We start from the raw sequence: 24,350 nt of genomic DNA, 5'->3' as shown, positions 1-24,350 counted from the left end.
CAGAAAGCTTCATCATTCATGCACCAAATGACTTGCAGCTATCAGCCTTTGTTAGTCAACCAACTCTCTAACCCCTACTAGATATTTCCTGCATGGCTGTCAAGCAGAGGAGGATTGGAATGCTGGGCAGGCGTGGAGAGGAAATACTCTATACATGCTGCAAGATTCAGTACTTGCCTGCCCTGACTTCCATACTTGTCACAATGAATAATGTAAATGAATAAAGTAGATGAATAAAGCAATGAAATGAACTTATTTTTCAAACTAACTAGTCAAGTTTATGTTTTTAAGATAATCTGGGAATAATATCAGATAATGGTATGCTATTAGGTACATACTGTATATCCACTGTATTAACTGTACTGGATTATCTGTCATATTGAATATTCCATGATAAATATAAACTTAAATTTGGTTTCAGGTGTTGAAGGACTTCAAATGGAGATGGAGTGTAAGGAATGTGTATGTGGGGAGTGGGTATGTATAGGTGTGGGATGGGTGGGTCATAAAGTGGAGCCCATTACTATTCCTCTCATGTTTATGTGTTATGTCCACCAGTACCTTTAATGAATTGATCATTGGGGACATACATGGGTACAATAATAGCCCCACAAGTCACTGCTGATTAAAAATAAGCAAAAAAAATACACATGCGCACATTACTACCAAAATATCCACATGGCACTGAATACAACACCCCATAGAATTGTCACGAATTAAGGATGGTGGATGCAAGCGGAAGGCATTTGCATGGGGTAGGGGGGGGGGCAAGATCCTTTATTTACATAACTGCTTAGGATTAGGGACATTGTATGTTGAAGTTAAAATATAAACTTAAAAACATGTTTAATAAGGATATTACACAAAAGCCTGTGGAGATGTGGCTCATATCTTGAACAATATCCAGGGCCAAAGCTAATTTTAATCCCCCCCCCCACATTTTAAGCTCTGTAAAATCTATGTTTTTTTCACCCCTTAAATCTTAGGTCCATCTAATAGTTTCTATGGTTTAAGAGCAACATTGTAAATGTTATTTATGGATAAAAAGTTGTATTTGGCTAAATCTCTAAGGAAGAAGTAAAAAGTACATTTAAATGTAGCCTATCTCAGACTTACTCCTGCAGTGTTTGAGAACTGAATGCTTACATGTAAAGCTCAAAATGTTGGATTGTGTTTTCTGGACTACTGCCATAAAACCATAACTATATAACATGTGTTACTAAATGCCAGAAATAACAGCATTATACTTTTCTGATGAGGTGGAAGATTATAGCAATGAAACATTTGACACCTCAAAAAAACTTTATATATTTTATGATTCTTCATTAGATATATAAGTTGTAGGTTTATGCCATACCTGTTTCATAAAGGAATAGTTGAGCTATCATATTATTTAATGATTTTCATTCACTAACTCATAAAAAATTTCTAGTGTTCTCCAGTATATTGTATATAGAATTAGAACATATAGGAAATACAAGATAAACTAAGATAGACTTAACAATATGTGATGCGTCTCAGTTTAATTTTTGAAACAATCCTTTTATCCCCACATAACACTCTAATGTTGTTTTTTTAAAGTGGACCTAAGTCAATCAATTCATATGATCTTAAACTAAAATAACAACTGGTAACAATATAATAACAAACCAACTAAAAAAAACTCTAACACATTGAACTGTATTTTTTTTTAATATAATCCATATATTTGAGAATTTTTAATGGGATCTATTATTTTAAAATAAATACCTAAATAACTGTGTAATGCGCACAATGAGTATAGAAAATAAATCTTCAATGTGTACAGCTGTTCTGTGCTAGCTAATGAGACGCATGCGTGCCATGTCAATTATCACTATCACCCGCATTTACACCTGTACTGTAGCAGGTGCAAAATATACAGCTGAAAACATCCGTACTTACACTAAACACAGGATTTAGACGCATCTGCGTGAACACACCCTTACTGTACGAGGGGTCATAAGTGTCAGAAACATGCGGATATGAATTCTGTACAATTGTGTGCAGCTGTGTAAGTTGGTTTCTGGGTATGCACAGTGCGAAATCACGCAAGTTGCGCTACGCAAACGGGCATACGTACGGACTTGAATTAATCCCAATGTGTTCAAACCAGAAGAAAACCTTCCCAAACAACAATTGCAGGATCATTTTTCGTCTTCATTTCAGAGGTGCCGGATAAATCAAGTCTATTTGCAGGGAGGAAGAGGCTGTGCCGTCGCCTACAAAGCACCTGTAAATGTGCTCCCTCCTCCTCTTTATTGCATTTAAATAACCTCAAGCAAAATCTCACTTTTGGGTGGCGGTGCAAAGATAGACAATTTTACCAGTCTGATTTGTACCATCTTGGCCCATGTGCTTACCAGTAACACCAGGTGTATTTGCGTGTGATGTCACCTGATGGCATAAGTACATTGTGCTGCTGTTTTCCATTTGTGACTTTCAGAAATGACCCTTATTGGGGGGGAATGGTAGTATGCAGCAAATTTTATTGGCAGATGCTTGCTTATAAGTGTCAGCAGCTGTGATTAAGGATAGTGAATCGACACGTTGTAGGCTTGATGAATCAATGAATATTGCGGAAGTAGTATAAATATATATATATATATATATATATATATACACTTGCATTTCATGCACAAGAGGACGCCGGACATTTTGCGCATTAGGTATTTATGGCTAAGCGCATTGCCACGTGCAGAAGGTATCTGAACGGTCCACATTAACAGATTCAGCTGATCTTTCAACAAATTTAGATCCTAGAAATATGTGGATATTTTCAAGCCTTTTCCCCTCTGGCATGCATGACAGAAAGGTTATCTGCTCAACGTTGTTTACTGCTACTTTTTATCAAGACCATTCTGGTCTTGTATCGCAAGGTGTGTTGCATAGGCAAACTGAGGGGGGGTTTCCTAGTGTCAAGAAACCCCTTCCCAGCATGAGCCACTGTATGCTTGAGGTGGCTTGCCCCATGTATATGATGGGGATCCCCATGTATATGATGGGGATAGGAATTGCCTGTGTATATGATGTGGATAGGAAGTGTTGGAGAGCAGCCAAGCACCGTCTAAAAATATAACCACTTCCCCATGCATGCTGGTCATGCCCACTGGTGGCGTAGCATGGAAGCCCCTCTCTACAAATCCTGCATTTGCCCCTGCTGCGTTACATTGAAAGTAGGCTCACCCCAGCATGTATAGGTGGACAATCGAGCATGGACAATACAACACTATTACAACACACTGATTAAATGTTGCTGGCTGTGCTATCACATTTTCATTTTGGGCAAAGAAGCCTGTGGTGATACACCCATTTGTGTTCCTTCATAGCTTTGTACCTCAGTATTTCATGGAACACGGATAAAGGCTAGCAGTTCTGTAAGTTCTATCCAGGTCTGTCATCTAAACACTGCGGTAACCATCACTGTAGTCATAATTACATCAGAGCATAGTGTTTGCTTGGGTACCGCTGTGTTTAATATAACTGACATTCCTTATAGGGGAGGATACACCCTAGCTTCCTGTATAGATCATATGTATGTCTATCACTCATAACCATCCCTGTCAGATGTTCTTTATTTTAAATATCTCCTTCTTCCATAAAGATTTTATTCCCCAAATCCTTTCAGTCCCAAACTGCTCAGCTGCTAAGCTGTGCAGTGGATATTCTCATCTCAATTCCTCCTTTATATATGAGTCAGTCTTGATATGGTCATCAATCCTGCAAAAGGTTTCTTTAAATGCTTTCAAATGATATATGATAGTATAATGTGGCCATTCAAGAACAATCATGAAACACAACATTAAGGAGACAGCATTTAATGGGCTCTTGGATATTGCTGCCTCTCAATCTACTTGATATAAAACAGGACGTGTGTAAATGCATTCATTTGCTGGTCTGTTGCAGGGTATGTACAGATAACTATTTATAGTAAATAAGTGGCATAAATATATATGAGTAAAAAAACTAGCCAGTGATAAAATATCAGTGACAAAGAGAGACTTTTTGAAGATACTGGTGAACATTATAGCTCCAAAATGCTGTATATCGTGGTGTGTAAAACATATAGTGGTAAAATAGAAGTAAATATAATCTTATAAATAGAAATAATTTGTATCCTTATCCACAGTTCTCTGTGAGGTCATCACTTCAGTACTCATCATACTTGCCAATATGTAGTTTACCCACTCTGGGCGTTCCAAGAGGGGGATGTCAGGTGGCATGTGGGAAGGGGGTGTGGCAACGCGATAGCGTCAGTATGACAGCCGCCCCCTGCCACATAATGCCACATATTTCTGCATGGCACAGCGGTGGACCATAACAATGCGAATTGCGCCATTAAACCCCGCCTCCACCAGGATCTGCCAGTGAGTCTGCCCTTCTGGAAGACCAGGAAGACTCCCCAAAATTCGGTAGCCTCCTGGACATTGCGGGAGAGTAGGCAAGCATGGTGTTCATTGTCAGTGTTTTTTTTTAATTCATAGCGGTACGTTTGATGTACCGTATTGGAGTTTTTATGAGTTAATCTACATCTGTTAAAAAAGTCTTTTGTATTATAGAACAAAATAATGAACCCCTTACTAGTCACACACTTTCTAAATCCCTGACCTACATTATATGGTCATAGAATTCATGGTGACTTTTAATATCGTTATAACTTACAGCTATTAATTTACAGCTATTAATTTACTATTCCCTATATAATACATGAAAGGACTGCGGTATTCACGTTTCTGTGAATAATATATGGGATTAATAACAGATTATATTTAGGTCAGAACCTATAATCCGTGAGCTCTGACGTAATCACTACAACGTTCTTTAGGAACATGTGAGTAACATTAGGAATAATGCACAACTTTACACTACTGAAAAGGCATTCAACCTCATGACTTTATATTGTCACACTCCTCTGTGACTTAAAATATCCTAATAATTTAAAGTAGATGGCAGTGGTGGAAGTAGGGGTGTATACGGGGGTATGTCATACCGTTACTTCTCCTACTGCCTTCATTGTAACACTATCACATTCCAGTCACTTACATTATATATACAGTATATACAGTGGTAGAAGTGGGGGTGTATATGGTGGTATGTCATACCGTTACTTCTCCTACTGCCTTCATTGTAACACTATCACATTCCAGTCACTTACATTATATATACAGTATATACAGTGGTAGAAGTGGGGTGTATACGGTAGTATGTCATACCGTCACTTCTCCTACTGCCTTCATTGTTACACTATCACATTCCAGTCACTTACATTATATATACAGTATATACAGTGGTAGAAGTGGGGTGTATATGGTGGTATGTCATACCGTCACTTCTACTACCATCATTGTAACACTATCACATTCCAGTCACTTACATTATATATACAGTATATACAGTGGTGGAAGTGGGGTGTATACGGTGGTATGTCATACCGTCACTTCTCCTACTGCCTTCATTGTAACACTATCACATTCCAGCCACTTACATTATATATACAGTATATACAGTGGTAGAAGTGGGGTGTATACGGTGGTATGTCATACCGCCACTTCTCCTACTGCCTTCATTGTAACACTATCACATTCCAGTCACTTACATTATATATACAGTATATACAGTGGTAGAAGTGGGGTGTATACAGTGGTTTGTCATACCGTCACTTCTCCTACTGCCTTCATTGTAACACTATCACATTCCAGTCACTTACATTATATATACAGTATATACAGTGGTGGAAGTGGGGTGTATACGGTGGTTTGTCATACCGCCACTTCTCCTACTGCCTTCATTGTAACACTATCACATTCCAGTCACTTACATTATACATACAGTATATACAGTGGTAGAAGTGGGGTGTATACGGTGGTATGTCATACCGCCACTTCTCCTACTGCCTTCATTGTAACACTATCACATTCCAGTCACTTACATTATATATACAGTATATACAGTGGTAGAAGTGGGGTGTATACAGTGGTTTGTCATACCGTCACTTCTCCTACTGCCTTCATTGTAACACTATCACATTCCAGTCACTTACATTATATATACAGTATATACAGTGGTGGAAGTGGGGTGTATACGGTGGTTTGTCATACCGTCACTTCTACTACTGCCTTCATTGTAACACTATCACATTCCAGTCACTTACATTATATATACAGTATATACAGTGGTGGAAGTGGGGTGTATACGGTGGTTTGTCATACCGCCACTTCTCCTACTGCCTTCATTGTAACACTATCACATTCCAGTCACTTACATTATATATACAGTATATACAGTGGTGGAAGTGGGGTGTATACGGTGGTTTGTCATACCGTCACTTCTACTACTGCCTTCATTGTAACACTATCACATTCCAGTCACTTACATTATATATACAGTATATACAGTGGTGGAAGTGGGGTGTATACGGTGGTTTGTCATACCGCCACTTCTCCTACTGCCTTCATTGTAACACTATCACATTCCAGTCACTTACATTATATATACAGTATATACAGTGGTGGAAGTGGGGTGTATACGGTGGTTTGTCATACCGTCACTTCTACTACTGCCTTCATTGTAACACTATCACATTCCAGTCACTTACATTATATATACAGTATATACAGTAGTAGAAGTGGGGTGTATACGGTGGTATGTCATACCATCACTTCTCCTACTGCCTTCATTGTAACACTATCACATTCCAGTCACTTACATTGTATATACAGTATATACAGTGGTAGAAGTGGGGTGTATACGGTGGTATGTCATACCGTCACTTCTCCTACTGCCTTCATTGTTACACTATCACATTCCAGTCACTTACATTATATATACAGTATATACAGTGGTAGAAGTGGGGTGTATACAGTGGTTTGTCATGCCATCACTTCTCCTACTGCCTTCGGTGTAAAAGTATCCAATTCCATTCACTTACATTTTCAATACCGCTACTTTTCAATTTTCACTTAGCCCACTGGTAGAGGGTATATTATTTCTTATACAATACAAAACTGATGTTAACGTATGTATAATCTTCTGTAAATAGTACCTGTGACTTCTGAGGATTAAGCACCTCCTATTTTTAAATTACTAAGCATATTAGGAGTCACCTTAAGAGAACAGATGTCACAGCATAAGTAATTTAATAAATAGTGGCAACAAGAGATATTGGTTAATGGGCTAAAATTGTGAAGGGTGTTAAATAGACACCTAAATCATTAAAATCTTCTATAGACTTTTCAACCTCCCTAGTGGCGTAAGGTAATTTTCACTTCTGAAATTTACCAAAATACAGTGGACATTTGCTCCATTGACTTCACCGAACTTTCTGTCCCCATTGACTTCAGTGAGTGTTATTTTACAATAGTATTGGCCCGTTTGACTCCAGTGACAGTAGTTGACCCATGGAAAGTGATAGCTCCATTGACTTCAATGATGGTACATTCCCTATCGAAAGCAAGGATTCCAATTACTTCACATATGGTATGTTCCCTATAAAAATAATGGGTTGCACCTTGTCTGGACAAGTACATTTTCCAGAAAATCTGTAAATGAAAATGCAACATTAACATCACATCAATGTTTTTTAAACAGCTGGAAAGTAAGACTGAAGATCTCACTTTGCATTATTAGTAAATCTGTTTGATTTTTGTAAACTCCACTACAATAAGCTTTTTTATATAGCAAATAATATCAAGATGCTTTTTGTGTGATAGAGAATAAACACAATTTCATTTATTAGCACAATTCTTGTCCTCCTTCCAAGTGACCACATTTCTGCTTTCTTCCTGCAAAGTCAAACTAGAATAAATGGACTTAAATGTAGTCTAAATATAACTCATTTCACTTCTGCGTTAGACAATGGCCCTTCTTCTCCGATCTGTAAATTTCATGATCATTTCTAAAGGAGATCCAGGAGTATATATCAAAACTTTAAAGGATGTATTTCTCCAATCTACTTGCTTACTGTGTCATCATCAATCAACTGTATTTATAAACGGACATAAAACCTACATAGTATGTCCATCATTTTGGTACTGATTAAAACGGTCATGGATTCTGCTACTGGAAAACTGTAATTCATCTAGCTTAAGCTTTCTTGGCTTTCAATTAAGCAATGCATAAAATGTTCAGCCGTCTTCTGCTATTTTTATAGCACGTATTAGTGCAATGGAAAATAAAATATTTGAAATGTGAAGTCGTTGAGCTTTTTAAGGTCCTTGACGTACATCTTGACGTACATCTTGTGCCTAATCCCCATTTTTGTCGTTTGAAGGTTTAGATATTAGAAATTCACTTTGAATGTTTCCGTGTTTTTATAATATCATTAGTTAGACTTTCACAGACACCATGGGCCGGATTAATTCTTTGCGTGACATATCTTGAATGAAAAAGCTCTGAGCATGCTCAGTAACAGATCTTTCGCCAATGTATGTAATTCATATCTGAACATAAATAACCCTTATGACTGCCTGTGACTTGAAGGGCACAATGGGGGAGGGAATAGATGGATGAATCTAGGTTAGGGTGTTTCTATTAAAGTTCTGCGTTTCTTTCAAGTATGTTTCTTTTCAGCCGAATCATATGCACCATCTACAGGACAGGTGTAAGTGGTGACTGACATAGTATAGTCTTTGTATTAAAACCTACACGTATGTGTGCCACTAACTAGCAAAGAAAATGTGTATGCAAGGAAGTCAGTCTTCCTATGAATGCATTCTATCTACAGTTCTACAGTGGGCAGCACGGTGGCAAAGTGGTTAGCACTTCTGCCTTACAGCACTGGGGTCATGAGTTCAATGGATCATGGCCTTATCTGTGAGGAGTTTGAATGTTCTCCCCGTGTTTGCGTGGGTTTCCTCCCACACTCCAAAAACATACTGGTAGGTTAATTGGCTGCTAACAAAATTGACCCTAGTGTGTCCGTGTATGTGTGTTAGGGAATTTAGACTGTAAGCCCCAATGGGGCAGGGACTGATGTGAATGAGTTTTCTGTACAGCGCTGTGGAATTAGTGGCGCTATATAAATAACTGGTAATAATATTATTAATAATAATAATAATAATAATAATAATAATAATAATACAGTATGCATTAAAAGCATCTTGATTTATGTATTTAAATAAAAAAATTAAAAAAAACTTTTTTTATTTTAAAATTCATATTTTTATGAATGATTATACTTTAAGAGTTGTTCATTTATTTTATAATTAAAACTTTTTTTTATGTGTTCTAAGGTTACCTTTTAGTGAACAGATGTTTGTGTGTCTGTTTTGTCTGTTCTGTCTGTCTACTTACAACAGTAACATTTAGACGAAGTGTTTCTTCACCCAGATTAAGATGGAAACGTATCTAGAGATCCACTTGGTGTTATGACTCCCACTGAAACGTTGAAAGTTTTAGAACAGAAACGAGAGAGATATCTTCACCTATTCAGATGCCCCAGGACTTATACTTTAAGTAGTAAAAGTTTATCACAGGTACCAGGTAGCGAATATGTATAGAGACTGGAAGTACAGCGCACCACACGGTACACAGAAGGTAAACCAGTAGGGATGGCCTAGAAACAAGCCAAGGGTTGAGACAAGGAGAATCCAGTAACAAGCACGGTAAGTAACACGCAGACAATCAGAATCTATACATTAGTAACAGCTGGCTTCATGAAACATGCAGGGCAAGAACGCTATGACCGGCAGGGAGTTTAAGACCTCCCGGCCATTTAAACTAATGAGGGCTAATTATTGTGCTACATGGGAGGCAAAATCACATGATTGCAATCACTATACAGAGCGTCCTGGCTTCTCAGCAAGCAGAGCAGCGCCCCGGACAGAAGTGGTAATGTGAGCCGCCACCAACATCGTGGCAGCTCAGAGGTAGAAGGTAAACGTCCCGACTGCTAAGCAACTGCCAAGGCAGAAAGCGAATTAGTGTGAGCCATTGCCTTTAGCAAGGCGGCTCATAACATTTGGATTTTAGTGCATAGTAATACTCCAAGTTCTGTGCTCGTTTTTAAAGCACAAGTTGTGTGCTGGTTGCGTCCGAACATGAATCTGGTCCCATATGTCTAGAAAATGGGCTCTGAATTATACTGTGGTCTCCAGAATGATTAGTGCTCTGTACTGGTAATGTGGTCATCAGAATATGGGCTCTGCACTATACTGTGATTGCCAGGATATGTTTTCTGCATTGTACTATAGTCATCATTATATGGATAATATGGGCTCTGCATTATACTGTGATTGCCAGGATATGTTTTTCTGCATTGTACTATAGTCATTATTATATAGACAATATGGGCTCTGCATTTTTGCTGTGCTGACCAGATTATGGTCTCTGCTTTATATAGTGGTCAACAGAATTGAGCTCTGCATTACACTGTGGTTACTAAAATATAGGTTCTGAATTTGTTCAGCAGTAATCAATCAGTCTTCTGCTTGTCAGATAGTCAGGGAAGTTCTCTGTGACTTAATATCCTAATAATTACCAGCAGAGGAAAGATGATCCCATATATTATTTCTCAGTAGAGGGCACATTATCTCATATATTATTATTAATATTATTGTTATTATTATTATTATTATTGATATATTTTAAAACATAAAACATATTTATGACTGCCTAAAGTATTTTGTTATTTCCCTTTTATTTCTGAGACTCCCGGCACCCAGAGCTTTACTTTCTATTTAAAATGTACAGTTTTTATAATATGTTAAATTGAAGGTAGTGCAGCAAAACAGCATTCGTAACCATTGTTGCCAACTTTTGGGTACAAGTTGTCAACTGGTTGAAGCGTATAATGTGATAGAGAGACGCCAGTCATCATGATCATCAAATGTATTTATTTATTTTTAAGTTCTGTTCTTGCCCTACATTGGAACGCTCCTGCTATCCCTTGTACCGTCTCTTTAAGTACAAATGTACTGTGTGCACCTGAACTTGTATAGGGCTTACACATTTTTCGTGCCAATGCCCAGTACGGAAAAAAGTGTTTTATGCAAAAAAAGAAACTGTTCAACTCTACATGAGACCCATGATGCACATTATGGCGCCCTCTATATCCCCTGTAGAGCATTACCACCTCAAAATGGCATGACCACCGTACATGATAATAATACAACTGCATTATAGTATTTACTGAGCTTGTATTTGGTAGGACATTTTTGGAGCAAAACCTAGGTTGTTGTTTTTTTTTTTATTTAAACTGTGACTGTTTTCAATGTTATAGAAAGCATAAGTTTTTTATATTATACTTTTTTTTTATGATAAATATGCAAATCTTTATTGAGTTCATGGACACGGTCATATGGCAGACACATGTCGCTCTCCAGGGTTGCCTACCTGCTAAATGAGAACAGTATGTACTGCATCTTTCCAAAGGAAAGAAACTTGGTTTGAATTTTGCTTTGGAATGGCTATTGGTTTTCAAAAGAAATCTACGAAGATTAGTTGAACTAGTCTGTTGAAGCTCTGGGTTCAGAAAAATAAAGACATCTGGAATTAATGTTTACTTTAAAAATCCAATATGGCCTGTCTCCACATAAAGGAAATTAGGCATATAATAATAATATTTGTGCTAGTGTCTTATAATTAGTGTTCTGAATATATAAACTATACAGATATTAGTAAATGCTGTAAATAACCACAGGATAAACCACATGTATGTTTTAGGGTTTCAGTAAATATTATATATAACAGCGGATGTAAGACAAATAAGCACACATGCAGCCATTCATTGTCTGTAATTATTTTAATGATTTTATTAATTTCCACCAGGTCAATTCACTAAGCAGCCAGCAGCAGTGCAATAAAACACAAAGCGATTAAGATACCCGTAATACATCTCGATGTAGAGGTGTGTAGTGATGTCCTCAGAGTGATAAATGGGGAATATACACAGATGTATGTCAGTTGTACAGTTTCAGCTTTTTGCTTCCTGGGAGCTGCCATGTTATCTCTCTTATGTGGGACACTATTGTGCAGTATATACTGAGAGCACGGCCTGGACAACTTGAGGGGCTTAACGCAGCAGATTTGTAGGGTTGAATGGATGCCTCTTGTTTCCCCATCTTCCCGCTCTCAGCATTAATAATTAGTGACCAGTTTTTGTTGCGGAGAAAATATGGAGGCCGCATCCACAGTTGCTAAATAAGTATGAACTGATCCCCCCAAAAATGGAATATGAGAAGAACACAGGATCGGTCTATTCAGAGCTGTTGAGAGGTATCTATAGACCAAGGGACCGTTTCATCTTTGGATGTAAGTCCATTGCCTTATCTTGCGTGAAAAAGCTCTGCGTATGTGCCAGAACAGGGCAGCCAGTGAAGGCAATAGCATGCAACTCACGTTCCAACACAAATGATGCTTATGAGTACCTACGACTTGAAGGACGGAATAGGGGTAGGAAGGGGCGTGCTAACGTAGGCGATGTACAATGAGAATGTGCCAAGGGCGTGCCAGCGCAGATGTGGCCAAACCAAGTTCAGGGCGTCTTGTACATATGTGTTTTTTAGCCGTATTATTTAAACCAGCTACAGGGCGGGTGTAAGTGCTGACAGATACTGATGACTACACGAACGCACGCCAGTACATGTGTTTGCAGGTAAGAGAAATTAAAATGCATTTTACGCATAGTATACATTGAGAACATCATGATTTGTGTATTTAATGTAAAACAACCCAAAAACATATAAAAACGGGAAGAAACGTATAGCCGGGATGTAATCATTCTGGTGATGCCTCATCTGTCGACAGTCAGACTGTTGACACCAAAATGGTGACAATATGGGTTAACCTGTTGGGGGGAAGGGGGCACACTGTGTCTAAGTTTTATTTATATATTTGTGTATTATTTTACTCTATTGTGCCAGGGGCGTCCACCAGCAGCACTAGGTTAATCTGTTTGTGATGACTGGTCAGCCAGTGGTACCGGGAATTGCAGTTTGAAAGTCGCCATTGTGATTGTTGACTTTACTACCTGTCGACAGCCCCCTTCCTTCCCCTTGTCTGCGTGCATTACCTGGACATAAGCTGTGCTGAGCATGCAACCTGGGTTGCTGTGACCACACGAACCCCAGTTTAGATTGGAAGAGTCAGTATGCGGTGGCTGCAGCTGCATTGTCTAGGGCTGAAATTAGTGTGCTGTTGTATAAAGGTGCTGCACAAGTGGAGGCACGACAGGGCTGTCATAGGACAGAAGAGTTGTGTTAATGAAGATAAGTGGATCTGACTTGCTCTTCAACTAGTCGCTGACAGCTACCTCTCATTCCTGCCACCCACTGTTGCAATTCCCTACCACACCCGATCAGACTCTCCCCCAGTGCTTCAAATCTGTACACACACTTTGAAAAGCCACCATTTTATTGGAGCCTAACCTACTACCACATTGTACTGCTCACACTGTACCGCACAACTGTGCCAATCTCTCTACCCTTTGTTTTCATGCCTACATTTATTTTGTGCCTGCTCTGTTTCCCCACTATATAGCACTGTGGTGCCCTCTTATCAATCAACAACACCAATAATAAAAATAAAATGCCTGCTGCGAGGAATGCAAATTATGTCTAATAACATATGCCCCTAAGTTACGTGTTAATTATAAAACCAGTTAAATATAAAAGTCTGGTGATATTAGGAATTGTATTTCTTTATAAAATCAGTGGCACATGACAGAATATAACAGAAATTTGATGTTCTGAGTAAGCGGAGTCCTTGTGTACGGAAAGCATGACATAAGAAATATATTGTTAACTTCTGTAAAGTGTACCTGTAGTGTACATAAAGTGGAGGTAGCCATTGTGGCTGAACTAACTGGAACAGGTGTGAGGGTGTAACAGTGCGAGCAGTAATAACAAACTTGAATATCGTTACCTAAAAGAAAAAGTATTTAAATAACAAAGCAATTTTATCTGGTACTGACCCATGGCTATCTCCATTCTGAGATGGTGACAGCGATAGAGGCGATAGAGGGACGGTGCTGGTACCGCCACTGTCCATGGTAAATAGGATGGGGAAGCCTTCGCTATAGAGCCCTGCGAAAGTTGTCACCTGCAATATGCGGCGATAGCTAACACCAGCCCAAGGGCTTTGGTTCCCCTAAATGGGGAGCTATATTCTTATACAACTCACATTTACTATTGTAAATAAATTCTATTCAGCAAACTAAACTGCCACTTAATTAGTCAGTCTCATATCTTGCCTGCTAGTAAAATGATCAAACATATTTTTACTTGGACCAAAGTTATGATTTCATCATCCTCTTGATGCTTGCTCCAGACAGCTACAACAAAGTCATAAGATCACTAAATTAACTCTTGTGGTTAAAAAAAAAAGGAAGGAGGGAATGTCAATGTCAGAGGGGACGGAAGTAGTAGATTACAGAATTCCAGGCTGCTTCCAAGAATTCGGAGCTTGGGTTGAACAAAAACATCCCTGTGTGTATTACAATTTTTGCATATGAAAAGTTCACAGCAAAACTGCTTTGATCGATGGAAACCGAATTCAGCGGGCAGAGTAAATTAAGCTTTCACATACAATGGTGTAGTGTTTAATCATTATACACAATGCTGAAAACCTCTAATTGGAAGTAATATCACATTACTTATCCACAACTTAAAATCCAATGGCTTATGTTTTTATATAAGCAAATTTAAAAAATGTGTTACTGAAATTCATCATGACTGCCTATGACAGATGGAATGTCAGACTGTTCTGCTCTACACGGAGTGGAGGCAGTTTAATGCTCAATAATGCAGCCATTTTTAGTACTGTAAATTTACTAGGTCCAGTCTTATCAATGAGGAATGAGGCACTTATACCTCAATCCTCAGTGATATTACTGTATCCAAGTGAATTAATAGACGGAATTAGTGGTGCTATATAAATAATGATGATGATGATAATGAATCCACTGACTAGCAGCCTAAACTGCATACTTGCCAACTTTGGAGATCACCCCTCCGGGAGATGGCCAAAATTGGCCGTGTCTTGGGGCGTACCCATGCTAATAACTTCATTAAGTCCCACCCCCTGCTATACAATACCATTTTTGGTCTTTTATAGCAGGGGATGGGGCTGGGATGACATGATTAGCCCTGCCCCCACCCACTTCACCAATGAAACGGGCAGGATTCAGGAGAGTGTCCTGCTCTCCCGGGAGAAAACGTGTGAGTCTCCCAGCCATTCCGGGAGAGTAAGCAACTATGCTATACTGTTTTTAGGAGATAGAGAACATACAATACAGTCAGAAACATAGCATGTTTGTTACGTCAGTATGGTTTTATTATAGGGAAAGGACACAACAACACACTATTAAAATTAATCTCTTTCCAGTTTTGGATATTATACCACTAGGTTTGCATACACTTACAGCAGAATGATGATTAGTTCTAAGAGTTTCTATTGTTAATTTAAAATATGCAAATTAGGGGGGCTATTTATCAAAGGGTAAAAAGCCCTGTTGCCAACAAAAAGTAACACTTAACCATTGCAATAATAATTACAGCCCATAGTTCTACTGTTTATATATGACAAGTAAGTAAATGCTACTTTTCTTAAAGGCCTAAATGGTTCACAACTATGTATATTGCCTGGAGGATCAAATAAAAAGTATTTGTAATTGAGGTGTAAAAAACTTCAGTTCACTAAGGCAGTGTTAGACTGTGACATGAAGGGCCCATCAAGGACAAATAATGGTAGGGAACCATATAACAGTATGGATCACTGGGAAGCTGGAGGGGGTCTGAACTGCCTGTGGAACTGTGACTGCATTGTCCGCAGAGGTGTACAGCGACTGCCGCCTAATGCATCCTGTCCGCGTACCGCAGTGGAGGACGTCTATTGATGCTGCTATTCTCTCTCTCTGTAGGAGCGTTCTTACATATTGTCAGTAGTAGATGCTGTATTATGGATGTCTGGCGAACAACCACTGATGTAATGCAGATGGAATAGAAGTTGTGCAGAAAGACTATATCCTGGGAGTATTCACAGAACAACATAATTTGCCTAAGGATAAATCCAAGCCTGCAGTTAAATATATGAGATATACGTTCCACTGCTAATTACTGGAGGTGAGAGTATTATTTTTTCGGGTTGTATTCCAGGCACTTCTATTCCCCATTTCTAGCACTGCTATCATAATAAGAGCACAGTATAATATTGGCTTAGTACAGTGTTAGTCCAATGATTGCATTTGTGAGCATTCATTCTCTCATACTGAGGAATTTATAGTATAAATACTTTTACTTATTTGTGTTATCACCTCAGAACATCAGCATATTTTTAAGGTTTAGCTGTAATTATTTTTAGCCTGTAAAGTGTTCTGTTGGCCGGTCTTTTCTCTCAGGGACCAGCTGTACAATGTCCTGTAGACCTAGCTTACTAGTACAATTGCCAGCATTTCAATACAATTTCCACGGGCCTTTTGTTGCAGGACAGGTGCCCCCAAATTAAATGAACTCCCACAAACCCACACAGGAGCATGCACCCCCCTCCCCCATCCCACTGAGCAAATCCACATATCTACCAGTAATACAATATTTTTGAGACAAGAGGGTTTGGGCTGCTGGTAAGGGAGTGTTCTATCGTGGGAAATGGGCCTGGCACTGTCGGATGGACAAGTATTTTGGGTAAATTGGGAAGTGTCCTATTAGTCCTGATTTTACAAATTTGAATGTTGTGAGGCACATGTTCATGTTCCATATGTACATCTGATGTACACAATCATCATTATATTAAAGGGGGGAACCCAGCAGCACATATCCAGTATTTTAAAATGCCAACAGGGGGCTCTGTGAAGGACTGTATGATGGAGGAATGCAAGATGCAGAGAGGGCTGGGCAGGCTGCATAGATGAAAAGAAGCCAGAAAGTCTGAAATAGGAATTAAGTTTAATTTTTTTATGATTTGCTTTGTTAATTACTTTGAATTTTTTTTCGTTTTATTTATTACTGACTTGCCATTGAATGTGATTGTCAAGTAGTATTAATACTTTATTATATACTTTATTATATGTTTTTGTTAATATGATTTAATGTAATATTAGGATTCTGTATATGCCCTGTTGTGTCCTTTGTTTGTCTTGCTTATTGATAATTTATAGTATTAGATTGTCTTCATTTCCTGTCCCTCCCTCCACCCCTCTCCCAGCTGTTTTGTTGCTTTTGAATCCTCTACAGTCCTATACTGTGCCAGATTTAGACCTCATGAGACCCTAGACAAGATACTGGTTTGGGGCCCTCCTCCCTGTAACAATCCATAGCACTATATTATTTTAGTATAGCATATATTAACTTTTAACACCTACTAGAAAAGTCTTAAACATCGCTCTCAAAGCCGGCATCATCACCTTAAGACATGGAAGAGGTGGGTTAGAGCCAGGATGCCTCCTCCCCAGGGCATGGAATACTCAGTATAAAAACCTAACTGTAGCCCAACACATAGCAAACGCAGAGTGCCAGGCACCACATGTAAGTATATGTGTATATATATATATATATATATATATATATATATATATATATATACAAGTTAACCCGTGCATGATACTCATGCATTCTAGTCAAATCAAGCTACTTAAGGTGTTAAAAAGGTTCTTGTCATGCATTTGGGCCATAGCCCAGGTCTCCTCAGGGGAAGAGCGTTACTTCCCGACACAAGCGCCCTTTTTTAATGTGGTTTTGTCCATATGTCACCACCTCATCATTCTTTTCCATCACCTCATCCTTCATTTTCATCGCCACATCTATCCAGACACAGGGATCTCTCTCAGCGGTCCTGAGTATCACACTCCTCTCCCTCTGTCACCACCCGGCAACCACCAACCACTCCCCACTGTCACCCCCGGCAACCACCAACCACTCCCAACTGTCACTTCTCCTTCAAGAAATATATATATATATTTTTTAACTCTTTATAAACACTTTTAACAATTAACAAATTAAATTAACAAATTAAAAACATCTTAGTATACCAAATTTCAGCCCTTTCTGAATTTTTTTCCCCACACACACTAAGAATTTAGTAGGTCAGTGTATAACTCCGCCCAGCAGGTGGCGCTGCAGCTTGGTTTTATTTTTTCCACACACACACACACACACAGACAGACTAACACACGCCACTAGGCATTTATAATATATATATATATATATATATATATACAGGGTGATTCAAAAGTCGCAGTACACCCTTTTATTTCAAAAACTCGACAGGAATTGGGCCGATTGGCCGATTTCAAGATGGCGCCCATGTTTGGTACATACCATAAAAAAAGATAGACCACGTCACCCATACTTTACTGGAGTATTCAGGTTTCCCAATTTCCTGTAGAGTTTTTGAAATAAAAGGGTGTACTGCGACTTTTGAATCACCCTGTTTATATATATATATATATATACATCTGCATCTGGAGCAGGTGAGTTATCTGCCGATATGTGGGCTCCAGAGTGTCTGTCATGTATCATTCCTCTCTTACTGATATTATCTGCAGTGTTCTATCCTCTTGTTCTTTGCAGAGGGTCAGTCATGTCTATACTAAGTGTTACTAATTGGGCTCCTCTATTTAATTACAGGGATGGAATATATTGGGATTTTCCAATATAATCTGAAATCCTAAATGATTATAACTGAGAATTCACACTCCTCAATTGCATGGTCATTTACATCACAATCAATCCCATTAACACCATCATCAGTGAGACAGGAAAAACTTGATAAATGAGGTAGATATAAGACACAGATCCATCAAGTTCAATCTATCTATCTATCTATCTATCTATCTATCTATCTATCTATCTATCTATCTATCTATCTTTCTATCAGTCTATCTATCTATCTATCTATCTATCTATCTATCTATCTAACTAGCCACTGCACCATTTACTGTTTTAATGAGTATTGAGGAAGACTCTTCGGCAGTAACATGGTTTGTGTTTGGAAAAATTACTTTTGTCATGCTTGTTTTTATGTTCATGTTTACTCCTTTATTTTGCTTATTACGCAGCGTTAATGTTTCATTCTCTTCTCCCCGTTGCTAGACATTCCATGAGAGCAAGCTTCCATTTTCTACATGTGACTAATGAGTATTATTTTGCAGTAATGTTGCAGGAGCCTCATCTTCCAACTGCTGCAAATTCTCAATTACACTTAAATGCATGGAAATATGAATACTTTTCAATGTTCCATATTTTCATCACAATCTTATCCAATTATTGCCTATATAAAGAAAGGGAAGTTTCACAATATGATGTGAGAATAAAGAATCAGATGTTGCGTTGTCTTCAGAGGTGCCGACATGAGCGGTCTAAGTCCATGTGTTTCATGTTTCATATATACATGCATATACGAGACAGACATTGTTTCTCTGTAATGATAAAGTGTGTTCTGATCATCTTGATCCAGACCTACTGTGGTAATTATTTTGATGGAAAAAATAATATGTTTATGACGCACACAATACTCTGGCTCTATAAGTATATTGGCAAAACTGTAACCACACCTACTGTGGTAATTATTTCCATGAAAAACTGACGTTTATGGTACAGGAAATTTCTGGATAAAGTTTACCATATGTGACAATATGTAGCTACTACAGTAATTAGTTAAGTGAAAAATAAACATTTGGAAGTCTGAGCGACCTGAATAAAACGATAAGTTGTTTGAAATAACTTGTTCCAATTTCCATAATGTATATTACACCTGTACCTGAATTATACCCATTAAGGATATATATTACAAGATGTATACAAACTCTGTGTAAATTAACAAATCTATGTAGTACTCACACTAAAGAGTGTCAACAGACTACTAATAGACTTCAGGAAAGCAGTACATTTAAAAATAAGAGGACAAACTGAGATTGGAGGTAGGATGACTAAGGTAACATAAGAAAGAACTGTTCTACAGAAAAGGTGATAGAGCCATTGAATAGTCTCGTGGAAGTTGTGGTGGGGACACATGCAATAAAAGAATTCAATAATACATGTATTTCAGTCTTTACACAAAAAGGGCAGATAACATGAACCTGTAAGTTCTTTTCTTACCTCAAAATCTATGTTTCTATGTCTTTATACAACCAGGAACAATTAGTGTCAAACTCGCTGGATGCTACTATTATAGGGTTATGTGACTTTTGAAATAACTTGGCACTTACAGGCTCTATTTCATAACTTCCTATTCTGCTGGAATATTAAGGAGACTACCAGAATATTGGGAGACCTCCTGGGAAGGTAGAATAAGCTCCTGGATTCCCGTTGTACTGAGTAGAAATAGTCACTGCTCTCCAGAACACAGAAAGAGATGCGCTACAAGAAAATGGCCACTACTCTCCAGCACACAGAAAGAGGTGCACTACAAGAAAATGGCCACTACTCTCCACTGCTCTCCTACACTGAGGACTGATTTCCCCATATAGCTGTCAGGAGCCGCCGCGGCCACGGGCACCGCCGCGACTCTCTTCCTCCCTGTTCTGACGTCCATGGCGACCGGGGCATCATTTCTGGTTTCGCGGCCATGGCCGTTGCCAAGGCAACGGCCGGACGCCGAAAACATCTAACAGCGCGTCCCAGCATTTCTGAGCAGTCGGGCGCATGCGTTGCAACTAATACAATCTGTGGGCTAATTAATCTAGTTAATTAGGGCATTACCTACCCCTGTGTTCTGTTACAGGGCAAAGCCCTGTAAGGTCTATGGCACTATTTAAGGCAGGGAGGGCTTAGCCTCCCTGCCGGTTATAGCGTCCTAGTTTAATACTTGTGCTGACCTGCTTGATATTCTGCTGGATTTCTGTTGTGACCTTTTGCCTGTTTACTGGACCTTGCCTAATTGCCTGTTACCTGGACCTTTTGGCCTGTACCTTGGATACTGCTGATCTGCTTGTGACTTTGACCCCTGGCGTGTGTTCTGACTATTCTACTCTGCTTGTGACCCCTGACCTTGGCTTTCGGCTGACTATCCATTACCATGTGTACTGTCTCCAGGGCTGCGCTGCGGTTAGTATAACAAACCTACACTACTTTGGCGTTAAGTCCTGGGGGCATCCGAGTGCCTGTGAGCGCGTCTAGCTCTATGGGAAAGGTGGCTGCTATAGGCGAAGACCTCTGCCAGTCCATTCTGCAGGTTCGTTACCTGACCACTAGCAGCCTAACAATAGCTATAAAAGAAAATTCTGTCAGTCATAGTTGTCTACTCTCCCGGATTATTGGGAGACCCTGGAATATTAGAAGACCTCCCAGGAAGGTAAACTAACCAACCAGAACCCTGCTGTGCCTACAAAACATGTGCACACATGGTGATGCAGTGCTCCACGTGAGTTAAGGCTAGCACAGACGCACTAGGCAGTAAGTGTAATACAGTGGTTATAAGAATTATACACATCCTTACTGAAATTGCAGGTTTATGCAATTTATGATGTAAAAGCCTGAATTCAAGATAAATCATGTCAGACCCTTTAATGTGCAACCAATGAAGTGAAAAACAAACAGATCATTTTTAGGGAAAAAAATTGAAAATTAAAAAAACACTGCAATACCATGGTTGCATAATTGTGCACACCCCTAAACTAATACTTTGTGGAAGCACCTTTTGCTTTAGAATTTCAGTGGATACCAAGGACTCTACTGAAGTGTACTTTTTTTTTGCCAAATTTGCCTTTAATCAATCATGGTCTGTTACGAATTAAATTGGAGCTAATTCTAATGATAACAATGGAATGTAAAATCATTTTAGTAAGCTGGCACTTCATGGAAACATATAACTTTTTTTCTAAACTTGTACTTTATTATTTTTGTGCTCATTTTTCATGTGAAATGACAATTTTTGTATTGCAGCATACTGCAGCTTTGCATATGTGCTTTTTTGTTTTTTAATGAGAACAGTAATTAAATGTGGATAACATACAGTAATGGTCTCTGAGAAGCCTTCTCTGCACAGCAGAGTCACATCATCTCGACTGACATATGATGGATAGACATAACACGCAACATATTTACCTAAATTCTGTGTTGAATGACATCTGTCAGCACTACCCAAGACATTTTCCGCCAAACTTAGATATTTTATTTTTATCAACTGAAACAAATGACTTATTAGATGCAAACCCCTTGATCCTTTTTTTTAAAAGTCTACTGACATAGGGTCAAATGCAAGATGTTCCTATATACACATACATAGCAACATACATAAACATCATGTCAGTATAAGGATTGTTGCAGTCTGATAACCAGTAGTCACAGTAGTCCATTCACTTCATTATTTAAATAGCCCATTATGTCATCTACAGTGGTATTCAAGCCACCAATAACTTCTTCCCACGACCAACATGCCTGAATGCACCCATCAAGATCAATCTTTTCTAAATGATGTGTTGATCCAGAATAAGATAAAACAAAATCCCCAGTGAGTCAACCACCAGTTTCATCTCACAGGGGGCAAAGACAATTCCTTTCTGACCATATACATGATAATCACATACGTTCCCTGTGTTAATCACTACACTTATAAACGTTACAAAATATAACATGTCTTGCAAGAAAAACCTTACTCCCTTAGAGTACCACACCGCTTTCTAAAACGGTATCAAATTACCCTTTCTCCCCATGAATAGAAAAAATAATCACAAAATAAAATGGAAGGTTTAAAAAAAATTAAAGTAAATCTGTTACCAGGAGAAAGCAGCTCAATAATTAGGAGTAAAATATTCACAACCTAAAACAGTCCAAAGCCTAATGTTACTTTCTAGCCTGGGAATGAAAGTGTTTCTGTAATACAAGGTTGTAGCTGAAGACATGTAAACAACGTGAGGCTTTGCATACACCTCCTATAGATGTTTCAGTCTAGTATTGCATCAGTTTTACACTCTTGTGTTTGCAAAGGAGAGTGCACTATTAATGAGATGATATTGGGTTAATAATATCTATTTTATCATAGTGACAAATGTACAGCACATCCAGTATCCAGGGGATACATATGTGTTTATCTTACCTTATCTTGGAATATTGTCATCCAACATCCCAGGAAAAATCTTGCAGCCAATCTGTCCCATAAGTTTGCACGGGGAGCAAAGCCTTTTAATTTTGTAATCCTGTAACACGTAGCCACAATGACAGGGAATCTGTTCTCTGCTGAAGAACTAGACTACAAGTTGCAGATGATGAAGTCTTCTCTGCTACACTGAACCCCACTCCTTTTCGCCGACACTTGCCAAGATTTCTAATTTGAAGCAACTGAAACTTTTAAAATAAGCCTGTGTCCCCGAAGAGACTGGTTCTCTGGTTTAGGAGTGAACAAGTTAGAGGATCTCGCCCCTTCTATCCAGTAACAACCTACATGTCTCTTTTTATTTTTTTTATTATTATGATACATAAAGTCACAGTTAACATTTTGCAGAAGTGGTCTGCAGCTTTGGATCCTGTTTGATTGAGGTCAGTAAGTCGTACTAGCAGCTGGGAGGGATTACAAGTGGAGAATTGAAGCTAGATTTATGATGGTCTTTTAATCTGTGACCAGCACTATGTTTTAATGTATGTTACTTGTTCATGTGCAGTTAGAATTTAGAATGACTAATATGGGGGCTGTATAAAGGCGCACAGTTTACAATTCCATTTGATTAACGAATGGGGAACTTTCACATGGATGTTTTTTCCCCCTACCTGCATTTTCCTTTTTCTGAAAAATAAAAATATAATATGCTGGAAGGTATTAAGTATATTTCTATAAATTTTTCAATCTAGATCATATTATAGACGGCACAAACCTGGAGAAAAGCATTGCCTCTATAGTAGGCTTTGCTTGTGCTTTGTAACTGCAATTGTGGCTAGAAAGTGGTCTTCTGTTTGTTTACCACTTGGTGACCTAGAGATCATTGATCTCCTGGCCACCACAACTCATCCATTCATTCTATGGTGGCCTTTAGTGTGCCCTACAGTATAAACAGTGCAGGCATGATGACCATAGGTATAAATGATCCCTAGGTCACTTTGGCCTATATAAGAGGCTTACAGGATACAATGCTTCTTGACTGCACTGACCATTGTGATAGAGCCCTAAAAGCCCCTCAGCAGGTCACTTAATATTGATTTATTCAGACAGCAAATGAATCGAGCACTGCTGAGGATAAAATAAGAGGAATGTATAGCATATATACTTCGGACACATGTTTCAGATTGGAAAAATGATAACTTGTGGGTTGTACTGTTGGGGTTTTTTTCTGGAGCAGAACTCCAGTCCAAAAATTTCTAGACATGAGTTTGTTCCTGCTTGCTCAAGCACAAATGAGCTACAACAATACATAATGTAGAGGCTGCTGCTTTTACCACCTACTTTGATTTTACTCAGTTAAATTGCAACTG

General features: G+C 38.6%; 1 protein-coding gene across 1 annotated transcript in view; it reads right to left on the bottom strand.

Annotated features, from left to right (window-relative positions):
- The window catches only part of C1QTNF7 (C1q and TNF related 7), a 78,481-nt gene extending 55,119 nt beyond the window's left edge, over positions 1-23,362 (bottom strand). The window contains exon 1 of the mRNA XM_075194676.1: positions 22,984-23,362. The gene's annotated coding sequence lies outside the window, so the exon portion shown is untranslated. The remainder of the gene's footprint in view (positions 1-22,983) is intronic.
- Between the last annotated feature and the right edge of the window lie 988 nt (positions 23,363-24,350).

Source organism: Mixophyes fleayi, chromosome 1 (assembly GCF_038048845.1).
Source record: "Mixophyes fleayi isolate aMixFle1 chromosome 1, aMixFle1.hap1, whole genome shotgun sequence".
NCBI classification, from domain to species: domain Eukaryota; kingdom Metazoa; phylum Chordata; class Amphibia; order Anura; family Limnodynastidae; genus Mixophyes; species Mixophyes fleayi.
This window is presented reverse-complemented; position numbering and strand designations above follow the sequence as displayed.